General features: G+C 49.2%; 1 long non-coding RNA gene across 2 annotated transcripts in view; it reads left to right on the forward strand.

The window, feature by feature from the left end:
* The window catches only part of LOC140390234 (uncharacterized), a 28376-nt gene extending 5500 nt beyond the window's left edge, over window positions 1-22876 (forward strand). Inside the window, exons 2-3 of one of the 2 annotated variants that reach the window (XR_011934593.1) lie at window positions 14202-14443; window positions 22373-22876. This is a non-coding gene — a long non-coding RNA (uncharacterized lncRNA). The remainder of the gene's footprint in view (window positions 1-14201; window positions 14444-22372) is intronic. The other variant, XR_011934592.1, reaches the window with a different exon arrangement.
* The last annotated feature ends 165 nt before the right edge of the window (window positions 22877-23041 follow it).

Here is a 23041-nt window from a genome sequence, read left to right on the forward strand (position 1 = left end):
GTGGACTTGGGAACAGGGCAGTGAGTTGAAATGACAAGCACAGGAAGGTCTTGGTCCTGTTTGTGATGGACCAAATATGTTCTGCAAAGCGGTCACCAGTCTGCGTTTAATATCTCCATGTAGAGTAGACTGCATTGGGACCAGCAAATCACAGTAGCTCTACAGTGGATTAGGAGGCCAGTCAGCCCATTCAGTCTACACCGTCCCTCCGAGGGAGCTGTCTACGTAAGTAAGCACAATGCCCCGCCCTGCTCCAGTAACTCCATCTAATCTTTGGATACTTGGGGGCCACCAACTCCAGCACGATAGCATCACCAAACACATCTTTCTGTCACTCCACCCGGCAGCATTCCACAGGGACCATTCCCTCCGGACCACACAGGTCCACTCCTCCATCACCCCCATGTCCATCTTTGATCTGCTGCAATTGTCCAGTGAAGCCCAACTCAAACTGGAGGAACAGCACATAATTTCCCGAATGGCACATACAACTCTCAAGACGCAACATTGAGTTCAACGACATCAGACAGTGAACTCTCTTCTCCATCTTCAACCTGCTCTTTCTAATAATTCATTTCCATTTCTTTCATCACTCCATTTTCCCTCATGCACCCCACCTCACAAGGGCCATCTGTTCCTGTTCAAGGTTGCCTTTTGACATACTGCTTACCTCTCTTCTGCCATTAACAAGGGGGTCAAAGGTTATTAGAGGTAGGCAGAAAGGTGGGATTGTTACAGTCAAATCAGCCACAATCATATTGAATGTTGGAGCAGGCTCGAGGATTTGGGTGGCCTACTTCTGCTCCTAATTTATATGAGCAGTCCACCTTAACAGATGTCATGGTGAGGAACAACTGCTCAATCATTGTTTTCAAAAGTGCGAAGATCCTCCTCCCTACTCCCCACTTATCTGGCTTGCTCAGCTTACTCCCAGATGAGTTATCTTATCCTATTTAACTGCTTAGTTGTTGGATTAACATATAACCCTTCCATTGTTGATAGATGAAGCAATTCTTTCAGCAATCTCACATGGCATTTCATGTCCAGAATAAGCAACAATAATCATTAGCCACAATTCTGTATTAAGCACTCAAACTGGTTAACCTGAATTGTAGCTGTGAAGTAAGTAAAGTCGCCATAGTCCCAGATGACCATTGGTTGCTTTCCCCTTTGAGGGGGTAGAGCTGACTGGTGGTGATTTAACCCGAGGGTCACCAGTCTTCAGGCGAGGGGCAAGGTTGAGAAGCCAGACCTTCATGAATAACCTCAGCTGGTACAGGAGCTGAACCCACTCTGCATGACAAACCAGTCAACTGAATTAAACTGGCCCCCAGCATTTAAATTTGCACCAGGGTAGATTGAATACGGACCCACGTGTTAGGAGCAGGAGTAGGCCACTGGACCCCTTGAGCTGCACCATTCAAGAAGATCATGGCAGGTCTGATTGTAACTTCTTGCTTACTCATGATAATGTTTCACCACCGTGTTTATCAAGAAGCTATCGACCTCTGCTTTAAAATATTCAAAGACTACTTCCACTGCCTTTGAGGAGGAGATTTCAAGACTCACTACCCTCTCAGGAAAAAATAATGTGAAACAAGTATAGGAATACTGCTGGAAAGCTGGTGCTGGAATGTAAAGACAAATTGATACTCTTGTCCAGTCAGTAGATGGAATTGACCAAAATCTGTCTGATGTTATCAATTGGGTAGACACAGTAAAACTAGTTCCTCTGGTGGAAGAATCAAGAATTTGGGTGGTGAAGAGAGGAGGTTGATTGGGACAGGGGGAGGGGGGGGGGGGGGGGGATCCTGTTAAAATTACTGCTTAACCATTTTGGAGTGAAATCAGGAACAAATTTTTCATGCAAAGGATAGTAGAAATGTGGAACTCTCTCCCTCAAAAGACTGCGGATGCTGGGGTCCAGGATTGTTATATTTAGATTTTTGTTCGGTGACGTGTTTCAAAGTGTAAGATGGGATGGGAATGCTTGTTTTCCCTGTGCTGCGGGGCATGAGCTCACCCACTAGGGGTGGGGTATCTCAATTACCCAACATATAAAAGATCAGCCAATATGGCGCTGACCAGAATAGGACCCGGTAGGGATCTACCGGGTAGTGTACATACAGTTTGTAAATAAAACTATTTTTCTGACTTTATGTTTCTTACTAAATGTTGGTCGAGCCAGCAACGGCCACTTCCAATGAATAAAAATATCATCACAATTGCATTGATATATTGTAATTATACAAAGGATGGAACAGTGGTTATCACTGTTGTCTGACAGCGTCAGGGACCTGGGATCGATTCCAGACTTGGGTGATGGTCTATGTGGAGTTTGCCCGTTCTTGTGTCTTCATGGGTATCCTCTGGGTCATCCCGTTTCTATCCACAGTCCAAAGATGTGCAGTTTAGGTGGATTGGCTATGTTAAATTGATCTAATAGGATCCAAAGATGGCAGGTTAAGTGGGTTTACGGGGTTTCTGGGATAGGGCAGTGAGTGGGCCTAGGTAGAGTACTCATTCAGAGGGTCGGTGCAGACCCGATGGCATGATATGCTTTGGGTTCAAACAGAAATGAAAACAAAGGTGGGACGGCAGCGCAGTGGTTAGCATGGGTGTTTCACAGTGCCAGGGACCCGGGCTCGATTCCTGGATTGGTTCACTGTGCGGAGTCTGCATGTTCTCCCTGTGACTTCATGGGTTTCCTCCGGGTGCTCTGGTTTCCTCCCACAAGTTCCGAAAGATGTGCTTGTTAGATGAATTGGATATTCTGAATTCTCCCTCAGTGTAACAACAGGTGGCGGAGTGTGGCAACTAGGGGATTTTCACAGTAACTTCATTGCAGTCTTAATGTAAACCTACTTGTGACAGTAATAAAGATTATTATTATAGACCCCCAGATGGTCAGCTGAAACTTGAGGAGCAAATATGTGCGCAATTCGCAGAAGTATGAAAAGATAATAATAGTGGGTGATTTCAACTTTCCCAACATTAACTGGGACAGTCATTGTGTTAAAGGTTTAGATGGAGCAGAGTGTGTAAACTGCAAGCAAGAGAACTTTTAGCTCAACATGTTGTTGAGGTCCAACTAAGAATGGTGCAGTGCTAGACATAATTCTGGGGAATTAAACCATATAGGTGGTTGATGTGACGGTGGGGGAGCATTTTAGTGATAGCGACCGCAAAATGGTGCAATTTAAATTTGTTCTGGACAAGGAAATAGACAAATTGCAGAATAAGGTCTCAGATTGGGGGAGAGCAGACTTTAGTAAAATAAGGTAGGATCTGGCCAAGGTAGATTGGAACAAGTTACGGTGGAGATATCTACAGAAGAGCTGTGGGGAGGTGTTTAAAGAGGAAATGGAGAGGGTATAACCCACCATTTTCCCTCTGGGGTAATAGAAAGGAGAAACAAGCCCAGAGAACCATGGATGCCCTGAGATATTGAGGATCCAATAAGAAGGTGAGGGAGGAGATTGCAGGGCCCTTGATCCAAATTTTAAATTCTTCTCTGGCCATGGGAGAGATGCCTAAGGACTGGAGAACTGCAAATGTGGTCCCACTATTTAAGAACAGCTGTTCCCCTTAGTTGAAAGGTTGGTTACAAGGGGACACAAATTCAAGGCGAGGGGTGGGAGTTTCAGAGGGGATTTGAGGAAAAACATTTTTACCCAGAGACGGTCTGGAACACACTGCGTGGGAGGGTGGTAGAGGCGGGTTGCCTCACATCTTTTAAAAAGGATCTGGATGAGCACTTGACCTGTCTTAACATTCGAGACTATGGGCCAAGTGCTGGCAAATGGGATTAGGGTTGGCAGATATGGTGCCTTTCATGCAGCGGTGCAGACTCGATGAACCGAAGGGCCTTTTCTGCACTATATTTTTCTGTGTTCCTGATTCTCTTGTAAGCCATGGTTTGGCCACATTTCCTGTCATATTTTTGCACCAGACAAATGAACAATCGTTGCAGTTCACCCAAGCATTTTTTGGGGGGAAAATGTTTTTATTAAGGCATTTATAACACATTGGTGCCCACACCGAAGCCCTCTCCACCCCCATCTGCTTCCGCCACTGTCCACTCACCCTCAGGGAAGCCACTACTATGGGCTTGTGGAGCACCGAGCCGGCGAGAACAGCAGAGGTGCCGTTATCAGTGCCCCTAAACCTGTGCTCCCACATGAGTCTGTCTCCATCCGCTCCCACACCGATCCCTCCCCCACTATCCACTTCCTGACCATTGCTATGTTCGCCCCCCAATAATAGTTTATAAAATCCAGTAGGACCAGCACCCCCCTCGACCCCACTCCAACAGTACCTTCTTCACCCGCAAGGTTTTACCCGCCCACACATACCCAGACTGAAATCACCACATTCCCCCTCTTGAAGAAAGCCTTGGTGTAAAAATAAGAAGGCTCTGAAATATGAATAGAAACCTCGGGAGAATCGTCATCTTCACAGTCTGCACCCTCCCCGCCAGTGACAAGGGAGCCACATCTTACCTTCTAAAGTCCTCTTTCATCTGCTCCACCAGCCGAGCCAGATTCAGCTTGTGCAGCTGCTCCCACACCCACGTCACCTGGATGACCAAATACCGAAAGCTCCCCCCCCCCCCCCCCCCACCACCTTGAACGGCATCTCTCCCAATCTCGTTCACTGCCCCCTCGCTTGGATCGGAAAAACCTTGCTTTTACCCATATTTAATTTATACCCCGAAAACCAGCCGAATTCCACTAGGATCCCCATAATCCCTCTAATCCTCCCCAGACGGTCAGAAATGTATAAAACAGGTCGTCCACGTATAGCAAGACCTGTGCTTCACCCAACCCGTATTACCCCCTGCCAGTCCTTCGATGCTCTCAGCGCCATCGCCAGTGGCTCTATAGCCAAGGCAAAAAGCAAGGGGAGAGTGGACATCCCTGCTTCGTCCCCCGATGCAGCCTAAAATAGTCCAAGCTCACCAGGTTCATCCGCACTCTCGCAACCGGTGGCTGGTACAGCAACCGGACTCAGTCTACAAAACCCTGCCCAAACCCAAACCACTCCTGAACCTCCCATAAGTATCCCACACCACCTGATCAAAGGCCTTTTTCGCATCCATGGCGACCACCACCTCCACCTCTTGTCCCTCACAGGGCACCATTATCACATTTAACAGCCTTTGGATATTCACCGCCAAATATCTCCCCTTCACAAACCCCGTCTGGTCCTGCCCTATCACTCCTGGCGCACAATCCTCTATTCTTGAGGCCAAGATCTTGGCCAAAAGCTTGGCATCTACATTTAGCAGGGAGATTGTATGACCCACACGGTTCTGGGTCCTTTTCCCGCTTCAGGATGAGAGAAATCGAGGCCTGCGACATCGTCGGGGGGAGCATCCCTCGTTCCCTCGCCTCATTAAACGCCCTTATCAATAGGAGCCCCAACACTCCGGAGAACCTTTTATAGAACTCCATTGGGCACCCATCTGGCCCTGGGGCCTTGACGGCTGCATTGCCTCCAGCCCCTCCAACACTTCAACCAGCCCAATTGGGGTCCCCAGGCCTTCTACCAGCTCTTTCACCCTTGGGAACTCCAGTCCGTCCAGAAACCACCTCATCCCGTCCACCCTGGTTGGGGGTTCCGACTTGTGTAACCTGCTGGAAAAGCCGCTGAACACCCCATTGACCCCCACCGGGTCCAGGACCATATTCTCCCCCTTGTCCTTCACTTTCCCAATCTCGCTCGCCGGCCCCTGCTTCCTCAACTGGTACGCCAGCATCCTGCTTGCCTTCTCCCCATATTCATACACCACACCTCTCGCCCTTCTCAGCTGCCCCACCGCCTTCCCCATAGATAGCAACCCAAACTCTAATTGCAGCTTCTGCCGCTCCTTCAGCAGCCTCGCCTCCGGGGCTTCCGAGTACCTCCTGTGCACCTGAAGGATCTCCTCCACTAACTTATCCATCACCACCTACTGCGGCTTCTCCCTGTGTGCCCGTATCGAGACAAACTCTCCTTTCACCACTGCCTTCAAGGCCTCCCATACCAGGGGTGCTGAAACCTCCCCGTATCATTTATCTCCACATACCTCCAAAAGTCCTCCCTCACCCACTCACACACCTCTTCCTCAACCAACAGCCCCAGATCTAACCTCCATTGCGGGCGCTGGTCCTTCCTCCTTACCCGCAGATCCACCCTGTGCGGGGCATGATCAGGCACCACAATCGCCGAGTACTCAACGTCTACCACCCGGCGAGCAATGTCTTATCTAAAATAAAGAAGTCAATTCGGGAGTACACTTTGTGCACATGGGAGAAGAATGAATATTCTTTCACCCTCGGCCTCAAACCTCTACGGATCCACCCTCCCCATGTGCTCCATAAACCTCTTTCGCTCCTTCGCTGCTGCCGACACCCTCCCTGACCTCAAGCTCGACCAATCCGGCCTTGGGCCCATAGCTGTATTAAAATCCCTCCCCAATAATCAGCCGATGCGAGTCCAGATCAGGGATCTTCCCCAACACCCACCTCATGAACTCTACATCATCCCAGCTAAGAGCACAAGTGTTCACCAGCACCACCTGCATCCCCTCCAATTTGCCACTCACCATAACATACCGTCCCCCTGCCCCTTCTTGCCCCCACCCCCCTCCCCCGCCGATAAACCATCCCGCATCTCATCAGACCCTGCCTTCGGGCACTTACCGTCATCAACCGGCCCCATATCACCTTTTAGAAGCCCATCCCCTGTCAGCAGTTCACCCCACTCCCCCCAACAGAAAATAACAACCCCAACCCCCATCCACACACTAACCACCTGCTCACCCTCACTGCACTTCCGTGAACTAGCCTTCCCAGCTAGCCTGGTTGCCCCCGCCCATGGAGTCTAGCATCCTACCCCTCACAGATTCCCCTCCCCCTTCCACTCAACCATCCTCCCAGTGCAAACTTAACCCCCACCAAACACCCAAAAAAAAGCAACCCACCATCTCCCATCTAGAAAAAGCAAACCCAAAACAAAACGGCCCCAAACACAGTGCAAAAGCAATCCAAACAAACCCCAAAAGAACAGAACTGGAACATGTCCCAAGTTTAATGTCCTCCTTCTCCTGCCAGTTCATTGTCTCTTAACAAACGCCATTGCCTCCTCCGGTGTCCCAAAATAGTTCCCGACCTTTCTATGTTACCCACAGGCGCGCCGGTACAGCATGCTAAACTTCACCCGCTTCTTAAAGAGGGCCACCTTCACCTTGTTTAAACCCACTCTCCTTTTGGCCAGCTCCGCATCCAGTCCTGAAAAACGCGCAACTCACTGCCTTCCCTTGTCTGCCTGGCCCGCCTCAAAATCCGTTCCTTATCCAAGAAGCGGCGCAGGCGCACCACCCTCGCCCTCGGCGGCTCGTTCCCCTGTACGCCTGGTTCACTTCCGAGGGCCGAATACATGCCCCTCCCAGCATGTTCTCGAATATCCGCGCCACGTATGTTTTTTTTTGTTTGTTTTTTTATAAATTTAGAGTACCCAATTCATTTTTCCAATTAAGGGGCAATTTAGCATGGCCAATCCACCTATCCTGCACATCTTCGCAGGAGGGGGCCAGCGTTCAGGTAGGTGGTTTGAAGTGTGTCTACTTCAATGCCAGGAGTATACGAAACAAGGTAGGGGAACTGGCAGCGTGGGTTGGTACCTGGGACTTCGATGTTGTGGCCATTTCGGAGACATGGATAGAGCAGGGACAGGAATGGATGTTGCAGGTTCCGGGGTTTAGGTGTTTTAGTAAGCTCAGAGAAGGAGGCAAAAGAGGGGGAGGTGTGGCGCTGCTAGTCAAGAGCAGTATTACGGTGGCGGAGAGGATGCTAGATGGGGACTCTTCTTCCGAGGTAGTATTGGCTGAAGTTAGAAACAGGAAAGGAGAGGTCACCCTGTTGGGAGTTTTTTATAGGCCTCCTAATAGTTCTAGGGATGTAGAGGAAAGGATGGCGAAGATGATTCTGGATATGAGCGAAAGTAACAGGGTAGTTATTATGGGAGACTTTAACTTTCCAAATATTGACTGGAAAATATATAGTTCGAGTACAATAGATGGGTCGTTTTTTGTACAGTGTGTGCAGGAGGGTTTCCTGAAACAATATGTTGACAGGCCAACAAGAGGCGAGGCCACGTTGGATTTGGTTTTGGGTAATGAACCAGGCCAGGTGTTGGATTTGGAGGTAGGAGAGCACTTTGGGGACAGTGACCACAATTCGGTGACGTTTACGTTAATGATGGAAAGGGATAAGTATACACCGCAGGGCAAGAGTTATAGCTGGGGGAAGGGCAATTATGATGCCATTAGACATGACTTGGGGGGGATAAGGTGGAGAAGTAGGCTGCAAGTGTTGGGCACACTGGATAAGTGGGGCTTGTTCAAGGATCAGCTACTGCGTGTTCTTGATAAGTATGTTCCGGTCAGACAGGGAGGAAGGCGTCGAGCGAGGGAACCGTGGTTTACCAAGGAAGTGGAATCTCTTGTTAAGAGGAAGAAGAAGGCCTATGTGAAGATGAAGTGTGAAGTTTCGGTTGGGGCGATGGATAGTTACAAGGTAGCGAGGAAGGATCTAAAGAGAGAGCTAAGACGAGCAAGGAGGGGACATGAGAAGTATTTGGCAGGAAGGATCAAGGAAAACCCAAAAGCTTTCTATAGGTATGTCAGGAATAAGCGAATGACTAGGGAAAGAGTAGGACCAGTCAAGGACAGGGATGGGAAATTGTGTGTGGAGTCTGAAGAGATAGGCGAGATACTAAATGAATATTTTTCGTCAGTATTCACTCAGGAAAAAGATAATGTTGTGGAGGAGAATGCTGAGCCCCAGGCTAATAGAATAGATGGCATTGAGGTACGTAGGGAAGAGGTGTTGGCAATTCTGGACAGGCTGAAAATAGATAAGTCCCCGGGGCCTGATGGGATTTATCCTAGGATTCTATGGGAGGCCAGGGAAGAGATTGCTGGACCTTTGGCTTTGATTTTTATGTCATCATTGGCTACAGGAATAGTGCCAGAGGACTGGAGGACAGCAAATGTGGTCCCTTTGTTCAAAAAGGGGAGCAGAGACAACCCCGGCAACTATAGACCGGTTAGCCTCACGTCTGTAGTGGGTAAAGTCTTGGAGGGGATTATAAGGGACAAGATTTATAATCATCTAGATAGGAATAATATGATCAGGGATAGTCAGCATGGCTTTGTGAAGGGTAGGTCATGCCTCACAAATCTTATTGAGTTCTTTGAGAAGGTGACTGAACAGGTAGACGAGGGTAGAGCAGTTGATGTGGTGTATATGGATTTCAGCAAAGCGTTTGATAAGGTTCCCCACGGTAGGCTATTGCAAAAAATACGGAGGCTGGGGATTGAGGGTGATTTAGAGATGTGGATCAGAAATTTGCTAGCTGAAAGAAGACAGAGGGTGGTGGTTGATGGGAAATGTTCAGAATGGAGTACAGTCACAAGTGGAGTACCACAAGGATCTGTTCTGGGGCCGTTGCTGTTTGTCATTTTTATCAATGACCTAGAGGAAGGCGCAGAAGGGTGGGTGAGTAAATTTGCAGACGATACTAAAGTCGGTGGTGTTGTCGATAGTGTGGAAGGATGTAGCAGGTTACAGAGGGATATAGATAAGCTGCAGAGCTGGGCTGAGAGGTGGCAAATTGAGTTTAATGTAGAGAAGTGTGAGGTGATTCACTTTGGAAGGAATAACAGGAATGCGGAATATTTGGCTAATGGTAAAGTTCTTGAAAGTGTGGATGAGCAGAGGGATCTAGGTGTCCATGTACATAGATCCCTGAAAGTTGCCACCCAGGTTGATAGGGTTGTGAAGAAGGCCTATGGAGTGTTGGCCTTTATTGGTAGAGGGATTGAGTTCCGGAGTCGGGAGGTCATGTTGCAGCTGTACAGAACTCTGGTCCGGCCGCATTTGGAGTATTGCGTACAGTTCTGGTCACCGCATTATAGGAAGGACGTGGAGGCTTTGGAGCGGGTGCAGAGGAGATTTACCAGGATGTTGCCTGGTATGGAGGGAAAATCTTATGAGGAAAGGCTGACGGACTTGAGGTTGTTTTCGTTGGAGAGAAGAAGGTTAAGAGGAGACTTAATAGAGGCATACAAAATGATCAGGGGGTTGGATAGGGTGGACAGTGAGAGCCTTCTCCCGCGGATGGATATGGCTGGCACGAGGGGACATAACTTTAAACTGAGGGGTAATAGATATAGGACAGAGGTCAGAGGTAGGTTCTTTACGCAAAGAGTAGTGAGGCCGTGGAATGCCCTACCTGCTACAGTAGTGAACTCGCCAACATTGAGGGCATTTAAAAGTTTATTGGATAAACATATGGATGATAATGGCATAGTGTAGGTTAGATGGCTTTTGCTTCGGTGCAACATCGTGGGCCGAAGGGCCTGTACTGCACTGTATTGTTCTATGTTCTATGTTCTATCTTTGGGTTGTGGGGGCAAAATCCACGCAAACACGGGGAGAATGTGCAAACTCCACAGTGACCGAGAGCCGGGATCGAACCTGGGACCTTGGCGCAGTGAGGCAGCAGTTCCAACCACTGTGCCAGCATGCTGCCCCACCATGCCACATATGTGCCACATCCGCTCTCTCACTGCCCTCCGGCAGGCCCACGCTCCTTAAGTTCTGCCTGTGCGATTGATTCTCTAGATACATAGAAGATAGGAGCAGGAAGAGGCCTTTTGGCCCTTTGAGCCCGCTCTGCCATTCATCACGATCATGGCTGATCATCCAACTCAATAGCCTAATCCTGCTTTCTCCCCATAGCCTTTAATCCCATTCTCCCCAAGTGCTATATCCAGCCGCCTCAAATATATTCAAAGTTTCAGCATCAACTACTTCCTGTGGCAATGAATTCCACAGGCTCACCACTCTTTGTGTGAAGAAATGACTCCTTGCCTCTGTCCGAAATGGTTTACCCTGAATCCTCAGACTGTGACCCCTGGTTCTGAACACACCCATCATTGGTAACATCTTCCCTGCATCTACCCTATCTAGTCCTGTTCGAATTTTATAAGTCTCTAAGAGATCTCCTCTCATTCTTAACTCCAGCGAGAACAATCCCAACCGAGTCAATCTCTCCTCATATGACAGTCTTGCCATCCTCCACTTTCTCCTGCAGCCGCCTTGTTAATCTCACATCAACCCCATCTCCGCCGCCATCGAGGCAAGTTGCTCCTCATGTTCCCGCACCGCCTCCTCCACCTTCTGGATCGCCTGGCCCTGGGCCTCAAACCTTGTCTCCATGTGGTCGATCCCCGCCTTTATCGGGTCCAGCACCTTGGCCAGGTCATCCAAGTTCTCCTTCCTCTGCTGGGCAAATTTCTCATGGAGGAAGCCCACTAGCTGCTCCATCGACCACTGAGCGGGCTGGATCGGTCCCTGACCCATAGCCACCTTCCCCTGTGTCGCAGGCACCACACCAGCTTTCGACTATTATTCCCTCTTTTCCGACCACTTCTGGTCCACGAATGCTGGCTTTGAAAGCAGACAAAGGCAGGCCAGCAGCACGGTTCAATTCCCGTAACAGCCTCCCCGAGGCACTGGAATGTGGCGACTAGGGGCTTTTCACAGTAACTTCATTTGAAGCCTACTTGTGACAATAAGCGATTTTCATTTCATTTTTCATTTCACACACCGGTGGGACATTCTCTCTCATGCCAACCCTCCTGCATCCTTTACAATCGCACAGCCCAGCCGTTAGCCGGAGAAAAGGTCCAAAAAGTCCACCACGAGCGGGAGCTAACAAATGTGCGAGCACTCACACCATGGCCGCCACCGGAAGTCCTACCAAGCACTTTTTGAATGTTTATCATTGCCTGTTCACCGTCACCCCTTTCAGTAACTGCCTCCAATTCATCGCACAAACTCACGCCTCATAACATTGTAGTTTCCTTTATTTTTATTCAATACCCTAGTCTCATAATCAACAATGTCATTCTGCATCTTGATGAAGAATTCAACCATATTATGGTCGCTCATCCCCAAGAGGCCTTGCACAACTAGATTATCAATTATTCCTTTCTCATTACACAATACCTTGTCTGGGATGTTCTGTTCTTCAGCTGGTTCCTCAATGTATTGGTGCAGAAAACCATCCTGTATATACACCAGGAATTCCTCCTTTGCGGAATTGTTACTCATTTGATGTGCCCAATCTATGTGTAGGTTAAAGTAACCCATAATTACAGATGTTCCTTATACCATGTGTCTTTCATTTCCTGTTTAATGCCATTCCCAAAATAACCACTACAGTTTGGGGACCTATATACAACACCTCAATGTTTTTTGCCCCTTGGTGTTCTTCAGCTCTACCCAGACAGATTCCACATCATCAAAGCTAATACCCTTTGCCACAATTGCATTAATTTCCTCTTTAACCAGCTCCTAATGCCTTTTCCATTTTGTCTGTCCATCCAAAATACTGAATACACCTGAATGTTTAATTCCCAACCCTGATCACTCTGCAGCCATTTGACCATAAATCTGACTATATCATACCCGTTTACATCTATTTGGTCAATTAATGCACCACATTATTGTGCCTTAATAAGCGGAGCATTCGCAAACCCTTGAGGCTTGTGCTTTTAACATTCCTTGACCTGGCCCATAATTTTTCATTGTGGCCCTGTTTCATTCTGGCCCTTAATTTCACTGCCTATCATTTTTCCGATTCCCCTTTCTGTTTTTTGTTCTTGCCAGTGGTTTCCCTCCACTGGCTGCATGCATAGGTTCCCATCCATCTTCCTTTTTAGATTAAACCCTCCCCAACCACTCTCACAAATACTCGACTGAGGACATCAGTCTCAATCCTGCCCAGTTGTAACTCATTCAGTTTATATTGGTCCCATGTTCCCCAGAACTGGTGTCAATGTCGCAGGAATCTGAAACTCTCCACCGTGAGCCACGTATTCAACAGATATATCCTGCTATTTCCACTCTGATGAGCACGTGGCATGAGATAACCATGAGATCACTACCTTTTTGGTCCCACTTTTCATTTTACCTCCTAACTAACTATATTGTGCCTTCAGGACATTATCCTTTTTTTAACCAATATCTTTTGTATCAGTGCATTCCATGACCACTGGCTGTTCACCCTTTCCCTCCAGAATGTCTTGTATCTACTCAGAGACATTTTTGATCCTAACACCAGGGAGGCAACATGAATATATGGAATTCCCTGCCCAATGAAGCAGTTGAGGCTCCTTCATTAAATTTATTCAAGATAAAGATAGATATTTTTTGAAGAATAAAGGGTTCTGGTATTCAGGCGGGAAAGTGGAGCTGAGTCCACAAATGTCAGTCATGATCTCATTGAATGGCAGAGCAGCCTCGAAGGGCCAGATGGCCTACTCCTGCTCGTAGCTCTGATACCATCCTGGAGTCTCGTTTGAGACCACAGAGACATCTATATTTGCCCCTTGCAATTGAATCCCCTCTAACTATTGTATTGCCAAACTTTTTACTCCTCCCCTCTGTAGCAGATTTGGCTGCAACTATTTGGCTGTTGCTGCTTTCCCGAGAAGCCATTGCCCCAAAAGTATTTGTAAAGCCTCAGGCAAGTGACCATTCGGAAGTGACAATGGTGGAAGAAGTTAAATTTATTTCCATTTTTATTTAAACCTCATAATCCCCAAAGGGCCTCTCGGGCCCGGTCCTATATCCCAGCAGTTTCTGGTTTAAGGGGCCACAGGGACTCTGAGATTGCGGGGGGGGGGGGGGGGGGGGGGGTGGCAGGGGGGGTGCAGGGGGGAGAGCTAGAACACCAGAGGAAACCCACGCTGACACGGGGAGGAAGTGCAAACACCCTAGACTGGAACTGAATCTGGGTCCCTGACTATGAGGCAGCAGTGCTAAACACTCATTGGTAGACTACATACCTGGTCTGAAGGGAGTCTTTTATGAGACAATTAGAGAGATCATGTCCTTGGCAACTGAAAGCACAGCAGCCAATGATGGAGCAAAGGGATTTGGCGATGCAAAATTGCCAGAATGGGATGAGAGCAGTGCTCCTAATGGGATTATTACTGCAGGAGCTCACAGCAACAGAGAAGGTCAAGGTCTCAGAGGGAATTCAATGTGAAGATCAGAATGATAAAATTGAGGATTTGTTGGACCAGAGGCTCATGTAGCAATTTGGTAACAGACACTTACAGTTCACTGTCTGGCCTGCAGGAAGAGACAACGTTTCTGCCCACAGAGAAATACACAGGGTAACAGCAGTCATCCACTTCACAGACTTCACCGGTCAGATCACAGGTTCAAATGTGAATGGCTAAACAAGACACACAGAGAGATCTCACAACAGAGAATGGAAAATCTCAAGAACAATCGTCGATCAGCCTTCTCCAGAATCGACAATATTAAAATTAAAATTAAATTGGGAGAAAAAAACTTGAATGAAGGGAAAGCTTGAGGTAAGTTTATTTTTCTGAGTTATCAGTTGAGATGCACCATCTGAAAGGTCAGTGGGAGTCAGATTCAGCACTAACTTCCAGAAGGGCATCAGATAAATACTTGAACCATAGAAATTTGCAGGGCTATGATGATGAGACAAACAAGCCAGCACGTTGATTGTGCCAAATGGATTCCGTCCATGATCTGTCGTTCTGTGACTTGAGGTGCAGATTTGCCTTCGACCAATTTGACTGGGAGATGGCAGAGGGTAATGACTGAACTGAGCAGGTACACGAGGTGGTATGAAGGTAGTGATCATTTGAAAACCGTAACAGGCTCTGGGTAATTTGCAATCCCTTTTTCTCCTCCTGACAATGCGATGGGAAGATGTTAATCAGCCAAGGATATTAAGTCAGAAGTCTTACAACACCAGGTTAAAGTCCAATAGGTTTGTTTCCCATCACTAGCTTTCGGAGCACTGAAACAAACCTGTTGGAATTTAACCTGGTGTTGTAAAACTTCTTACTGTGCTCACCCCAGTCCAACTCTGACATCTCCACATCAAGGATATTAAGGGATAGGGAGCAAAGGCAAGTGGGTGCAGTGGGCTCTAAGATCAGCCATGACCCATTGAAAGGTGGCATTAGCTCGATGGGCTGAATGCCCTCTTGTTCCTCTGTTATTGTTAACAACGCCTACGTCACCACTCCCAGCTGTGATGACCACTCAAAGCCCAAGGTCACAGGGTCTCCGCCGTCTGGAGGACCTAGGAGCGACGCTGCTCGGGCCCACCCAGCGGCGCCAGGCCCAGGTCAGGAGATCCAGGGAGCCCTCTGGAGGCCTCTCCTTCCCAAACACCTCAGCTGAGTGCGAGTTGTCAATCAAAGGAACTGCAGTCATTGAACACTCGGCGAAAAAGACTATTGCAAATGCAAAATGTTGTTCTGAACTGCAATATGCAAAAAATCAGACTGACAGGAACAGACAGAAAAATATCAATGTAGCATTTTGAAATAAAAATCGAAATATACGAAGTGACGTAGGCTCAGGGCATAATTCCTGTGCTCTGAGAGTGTTCTTGCCACCATCAGGAGTCTCATGATACTCCCGATAACACGGATAAAATTAACAAAATCTTTGTAACTATTTGAGACACATTGCGCTGGATGCCCGAATGGAACAGCAAGTGAGGTAATGGGAGTTGATGTAAATCAAAATAAAGAGGGGAAAAGTGTGCTTTTGACCGATGTCGAGATGAAAATACAATGGAGAAGCAGGTTGGGTATTTTTGTTATTCATTTGCGGGATGTGGGCGTCCAGCATTTATTGCCCATCCCTATCTGTCCTTCAGAAGGCGGTGCTGAGTTGCCTTCTTGAACCGGTGCAATCCAGTATTTTGACCCAGTGACAGCAAAAGTATTTTTGAGCCAGAGTGGAGAGTGATGAGGAGGGAATCTTCCAAGTGGTGGTGTTTCTTGTGGTGATATGCATCACTGTAAATACACAGGGGGTTAATGTAGTGATGAGACCATCAATTCACACGAGACAGAGAATAGAAGTGAACAGTGGCTTTAATCAACCAGAACAGTGCCTGGCTGCGACTGCTCTGCAATAAGCGCCGCCTACAGGGCAGCTGCTCTTTATACCTTCCCTCAAGGGGGCAGAGCTAGGGGCGGAGCCCACAAGGGCACCAACATGATGCAATCAGTGTAATACAGTACAATGGTCCATAGGTGGAGCCTACATAGGTAACAGCGTGGTACAATGTAGTACAGTGGTGAATGGTTCACATACTACATTCACCACATTCACCCCCCCTGTTAAAAAATTGAAGTCTGGCGGGAGTGATGGGATCACAGGTTCAGTCTGTCTGGCACCCTGATCGTGCGCTGCAATCGCCGGAGCTCTGTTTCGCAGCGGACACAGGTGTCGCACTCGTCGGTGCGGGCATGGGTGGTGAACTCGTCGGTGCGGGCACAGGTGTGGGCTCCAGGAGCGTGTCTTCAGGAGCTTCATTCCTGTAGGTCGGCGATGGGGGGAGGAGGTATAGGATGCGGTGTGGAGGGCATGTAGAGTTGGTGGCGCTGTTCGGTGTCGGTTGGGGGAGGGGGGGGTTAGGTTGGGGTGATGGTAGGGGATCGTGCGGTGCTAGATCCCGGAGGACCTGTAGACCGTCGGGGTGCTCTACCTATGCGTACTGGGGGTTGGTGTGAAGGAGCTGGACCCTCCCAACCAGGGGGTCGGACTTGTGGCTCCTTACGTGTTTGCGGAGTAGGGCTGGCCCCGGTGTCTTCAGCCAGGACGGAAGCGAAACCCCGGAGGTGGATGTCTGAGGGAAAACAAACAGGCGGTCATGAGGGGTCTCGTTCGAGGCTGTGCAAAGGAGTGACCTAATGGAGTGGAGCCCGTTGGGGAGGACCTCCTGCCAGTGGGAAACTGGGAGATTCCTAGACCATAGGGCCAGGAAGATGGCCTTCCATACCGTCGCATTCTCCCTCTCCACCTGTCCGTTTCCCCAGGGGTTGTAACTGGTAGTCCTGCTCGAGGCGATGCCCTTACCGAGCAGGTACTGATGCAGTTCGTCGCTTATAAACGAGGAGCCCCAGTCACTGTGGACGTAAGTGGGGAAACCGAACAAGGTGAAGATACTATGTAGGGCTTAATGAAGGTGGCCGCGGTCATGTCGGGGCAGGGGATTGCAAAGGGGAAGTGGGAGAACTCGTCAACAACGTTGAGGAAATACGTGTTGCGGTTGGTAGAGGGGAGGGGCCCTTTGAAGTCGATAATGAGGCACTCAAATTGGCCGGGGTGCCTTCACCAGGTGGGGCTTGTCCGGTCGGTGGAAGTGCGGCGCAGATTTGGCAGTCCCTGGTCATGGCCCTGATCTCCTCGGTGGAGTAGGGCAGGTTGCAGGCCTTGATGTAGTGGAGAGGCCGGGTGACCCCCGGGTGGCAGGGGTTATTGTGGATGGCCCGGAGTCAGTCATCTTGTGCGCTGGCGCATGTGCCGCGGGACATCTGGAGGTTCGTTGAGCTTCCCAGGATGATACACTATATCGTAATTATAGGTGGTGAGTTCGATTCTCCACCTCAAGATCTTATCGTTCTTGATCTTGCCCCGCTGTCTATTGTCGGAACATGAAGGCTACCGACCGTTCGTCGGTGACGAGAGTAAACCTCCTACCAGCGAGGTAGTGCCTCCAGTGCTGTACAGCTTCCATGATGGCTTGAGCTTCTTTTTCGACTGAGGTGTGTCAAATTTCGGAGGCGTTGAGGGTACGGGATAAAAATGCTACTGTCCTGCCTGCCTGGTTAAGGGTAGCGGCGAGGGTGACCTCTGACTGACGAATGTGATATAAAATAGTTACTTTAGAGATACTAGTTAATGTAATGTAGAAATAAGCCACTTTGATTCTGGCAGTTAGGGACAAAGGGGTTTGAGACCGCATGGAAAAAGCAGGAAGAGGTGTGTCTATGAGAGTGATGCTGCATTGATAGGGGCCAGAGAAAGGGATTGGAAGTGAGCCAATCAGAATAGATCGAACAGGTCAGGAGGGACATAGGCTGACCTATGTCCGTCGAGTATGTGAAACTTGATACCATTTGAATTGATTTGCAGAGATCCCTTTGTTTCTTTGTTCATTCGCTTTCTGGGATATAGGAAACTGGATGTCTCTTATATTTCTATGAAATGAATCAAGCTTGCAAGCTAAATAAATAACTTATTTTTACGTGCGAATCCATCTCAACTTTTATTGAGGCCAGACTGACAGAGAAAGAAATTTGGGGATCTACATGACGCGTCGCACTCCACTTGAAAGGGGACGGACTCGTCCACCGCGTGCATCGTGGCCTTGACATTGTCTGCCTTGATGCGGCTGAAGGCCTGGCGAGCCTCAGCCTCCAGTGGGAAGATGGTAGCTTTGATCAGTGGAGGGCTTTGTCCGCATAGTTGGGGACTCACTGGGCGTAATAGGAAAAGAACCCGAGGCACCTTTTCAGGACCTTGGGGCATTGGGCGAGGGGGAGTTGCAGGAGGGGGCGCATGCGGTCGGGGTCGGGCCCTAGAACTCCGTTTTCCATGACATAGCCGAGGATGGCTAATCTGGTTGTGCGGAAAACGCATTTCTCCTTGTTATAAGTGAGGTTGAGGGTTTGGGCGGTTTGGAGAAACTTCTGGAGGTTGGCATCGTGGTCCTTCTGGTCGTGGCCACAGATGGTGACGTTGTCCAGGTACAGAAATGTGGCCCGCAGCCCATACTGGTCCACCATTTGGTCCATTGTTCTTTGGAAAACCGAGACCCCATTGGTGACGCCGAAGGGGACCGGAGGAAGTGGAAGAGGTGGCCGTCTGCCTCAAAGGCCATGTAGTGGCGGTCCTCCGGGCGGATTGGTTGCTGCTGCTATGTGGACTTCAGATCCACCGTGGAGAACACCCGTTAGTGTGCGATCTGATTAACCATGTCTGCTATCCGGGGAGGGGGTAAGCATCAAGGTGCCTGTACCGGTTTATGGTTTGGCTGTAATCTGCAACCATCCGGTTCTTTTCCCCTGTCCTGACGACCACCACCAGGGGCTATTACTGGCCTCGATGATCCCTTCCCGCAAGAGTCGCTGGACCTCGGACCTAATTAAAGTCCTGTCCTGGATACTGTACTGCCTGCTCCTGGTGGCGACGGGTTTATAGTCGGCGGTGAGATTTGCGAAGAGCGGGGGGAGGGTCGACATTTAGGGTCGCAAGACTACATACGGTGAGAGGGGGTAGGGGCCTGCCGAACTTCAGGGTCAGGCTCCTGAGGTTGCACTGGAAGTCCAGTCCCAACAGAAGAGGAGCGCAGAGATCGAGGAGTGCATATAGCTTAAAGTTTGCGTATTCAATGCCTTGTATCACGAGGTTAGCGACAGTATACCCCCGGATCTGCATTGAGTGTAGTCCCAAGATGGCGGCCCCCATCGGTCACACGTGTCGGGCGGCGTTGCAGATGATGGCCCCCGTCGGTCGCACGTGTTGGGCGGCGAGGTAGATGGCAGCCCCCATGAGTCACACATGGCGGGCCACGTGGGAGACGATGGCCAAGATGGCGGCCCCCGTGAGTCGCACGTGGTGTGCGGAGTCGAAGATGGCTGCCCCCACAGACAACACGAGGCGGGTGACGCATCCGGAGGAGGCGGAGCTGCCAGGCATGCAGCCACGCTGCAGAGTCTGCGGGCCTGTGAGTCCGGGAGTCGGGCCTGTAATTTGGACGACTTGGACCTAGCCAGGCAAACTTTGGTATAGTGTCGTTTCTTGCCGCAGTCGCTGCAGTTCACGTTCCGAGCCAGGCAGCGCTGCCTGGGGTGCTGGTGCTGGCCGCAGAAATAGCAGGGTAGCCCTCCGGGTTGGGCGGGCAGCCTTCGACACAGGCCTGGGGTACCCTCTGGTCGGGAGTCCACGAGGGGGTTGCGTGATCAGAAGGAAAAGCGTTGAGGCTTTGAAACGCTACTTCTAGGGAGTTGGCTAGTTTTACCGTCTCTTCTAGGTCGAGGGCGCCCTTCTTGAGCAGGCGGTGTCTGACGTATTTGGACGGACCCTGGCCACGTAGGTGTCCCGGACAGCGAGTTCCATGTGTTGGGAGGCTGTGACGGCCTTGTACTTGCAGCTTCGTGCGAGGACTTTGAGGTCGCGTAGGTACTCCCCCAGTAATTCCCCCAGGTGTTGGCGGCGAGTGGTGAGGAGATGCCGCATGTACACTTCATTCACTGGCCTCATGTATAGGTGCTTCAGCATCGCGAGGGAGTCTGCGTATGTGGTCGCTTACTCGAGTTGTATGGAGATTCGATGGCTCACCTGGGCGTGGAGGAGGCTCTGCTCCTGTTCATCGGTGATGGAGGAGGCAGCGAGGTAGGCCTCGAAACATCGGAGCCAGTGTGAAAAAATCCCTTTGGCTTCCGCGGCCTGTGGGTCGAGTTCCAGTCGGTCAGGTTTGAGCGCTGCTTCCATCGCGATGTTGAAGTTGATTAAATTGATGCGATCACAGACATTCAACCAATAGGCCAGTAAGATAGGACACGACCAATGGGCATTCAAGACACACCCAGTGGTGACACTACCACAAGGGGGCTACCCATATAAAAGGACAGGGCACACATGCTCTTTCTCTTTCCATAGGCGACACTCAGAGAGACAGGAGCAGATCAGGAAAGCATCACACCCACCGCATGGATTAGAGCAGACTGGTTAGTTAGGTATAGTTACTATAGTTAGATTAGCAAGAGAGTCGAAATCAAGTAGGAGAATTGTTAACGGTTCAATAAATGTGTTAAAGCTATCTCCAAGTCTGAACCTTCCTTTATTAGAGTGTACATCAAGGTAGCAGATTATGCTATGTCAAGAAGCATAACACGACATTCCTCAGAATCTGCTGCACTTGTTAGCGCTGCTGCCTCACAGCGGTGAGGACCAGGATTCGATCCCGGCCCCGGGTCACTATCGTGTGGAGTTTGCACGTTCTCCCTGTGTCTTCCAGGGTAACCCTCCAGGTGGTCCGGTTTCTCCCTCAGACCAAAAGATGTGCAGGTTAGTTGGATTAGCTATGCTAAATTACTGAATGGCTTCCTTCTGTACTGCAGGTGTTCTATGGTTCAGTTTCTCAACTGGACCCTCAATTTTTATTTGGAGTACCCAATTACTTTTTCCAATTAAGGGACAATTAAACATGGCCAATCCGCCTACGCTTCACATCGTTTTGGGTTGTGTGGGTGAGAACCACACAAACACAGGGAGAATGTGCAAACTACACATGGAACAGTAACCTGGGGCCGGGATCAAACACGGGTCCTCAGCGTCGTGAGGCAGCAGTGCTAACCGCTGCACTAACTGGACCCTCTAATACATGTTCTTTGTGTAAATTCTTTTTGTTCATTTCTAAAATAGAACCAGATTGGCCAACAGAGAGAAAGTGCAAACTCAACCAAATCACCCAAGGCCGGGATTGAACCTGCGTCCCTGGCACTGTAAGGCAGCAGTGTTAAATACTGTGCCACCTATCCAAAAGAACATTATAGACATTTCAAAGTGGTCATTACATAAAGTGCAATGTTATTTAAGTTGTCCACACAGATCAAGTTGCACTCTGAGCCGTTTCAGCACATTTGTGATGTAATATTCACTGTATACAAATTATATGTGAGTCCTACAGCCCGAGGGGTCCATCCAACTCCCCTCCCCTTAGTGTACTATGGCTGAAAGGTTTTAAACAATGACATTTCCCCATTGGGCCTCTGCGGCAGCTACCCCAAGCTTTACTGCATCCCTCAGCATGTACTCCTGAGTTTTTAAATGTTCCAGTCTGCAACACCCAGTCAGGGACAGCTCTTTGCACTTGGAGACCAACAAGTTTTGGGTGGACCAAAGAGCAGAGTAGATGATGTTCCAGCAAGAATTGCTGTTAGCCTCAGTATGCATCCCTGGCAACAGCCGCTGGAGCAGGGTTTTCCAAACTCCGGGTCCTGACATGCGGGTAGGTTATGGTGGATGCCGGGAGGGTCACGGAGCAATCAGTCATGTCAATCATAGGAGAAGCACCCATCAGCCACGACTGGCTTTTAAGAATGCTGGGCAAGGCCAGCCTTTAAAGACCAATGACGGTGTCTTCCATTCAGAAGCGGCATGCCATGTCTGGCACCTACACTGATATCCACCTAGTGGAGTGGTGCAACGACAACAATCTATCCCTCAATGCCAGCAAAATTAAAGAGCTGCTCATTGACTTCAGGAAGCAAAGTACTGGACACACACCTGTCTGCCTCAATGGAGCCGAGGTGGAGATGTTTAACAGCTTCAAATTCCAAGGAGTGCACATCACAAAAATCTGTCCTGGTCCACGAATGTCGATGCTAACACCAAGAAAGCACAACAACACCTATACTTCCACAGGAAACTAAAGAAATTACGCATGTCCACTTTTACAGATGCATCATAGAATGGCAACTGCTCAGCCCAAGACCGCAACAACCTTCAGAGAGTCGTGAACACAGCCCAGTCCATCACACAAACCTGCCTCCCAACTATTGACTATCTACACCTCACTGCCTGGGGAAAGCGGGCAGCATAATCAAAGACCCCTCCCACTCTTCCAACTTCTACCATCAGGCAGGAGAGACAAAATTCTGAGAACATGCACAAACAGCTTCAGAAACCTCCTTCCCCACTGTTACCAGACTCCTAAATGACCCCATTATTAACTGACCCAATTAATGCTACACTCCTGTATGCTTCACTCGATGCTGGTGTCAATTTATTTGCATTGTGGAACTTGTGTTGCCTTTCATGTAGTATCTTTTTCTTTTACTTTATTTTCATGTACTAAATGATCTGTTTGAGCTGCTCGCAGAAAAATACATTTCACTGTACCTCGGGACACGTGACAATAAACAAATCCAATCCAATCCAATAAAGTGCTGTTTACATCTGTGCTTTTGGCGTAACATCATTGAGTACAGTTCCTCCATTTTGTAGCTGCCAGTAAGCAAGCAACAGCACTGTGTGAAGAACAGATGATCGATTGCTTTGGAATAGGAATAAAGAGCCAGGGACACAAACAGGTTAGGATCTCCCAACTGAATCTGCTGGAGAGGGCT

Source organism: Scyliorhinus torazame, chromosome 14 (assembly GCF_047496885.1).
Source record: "Scyliorhinus torazame isolate Kashiwa2021f chromosome 14, sScyTor2.1, whole genome shotgun sequence".
Lineage (NCBI taxonomy): Eukaryota > Metazoa > Chordata > Chondrichthyes > Carcharhiniformes > Scyliorhinidae > Scyliorhinus > Scyliorhinus torazame.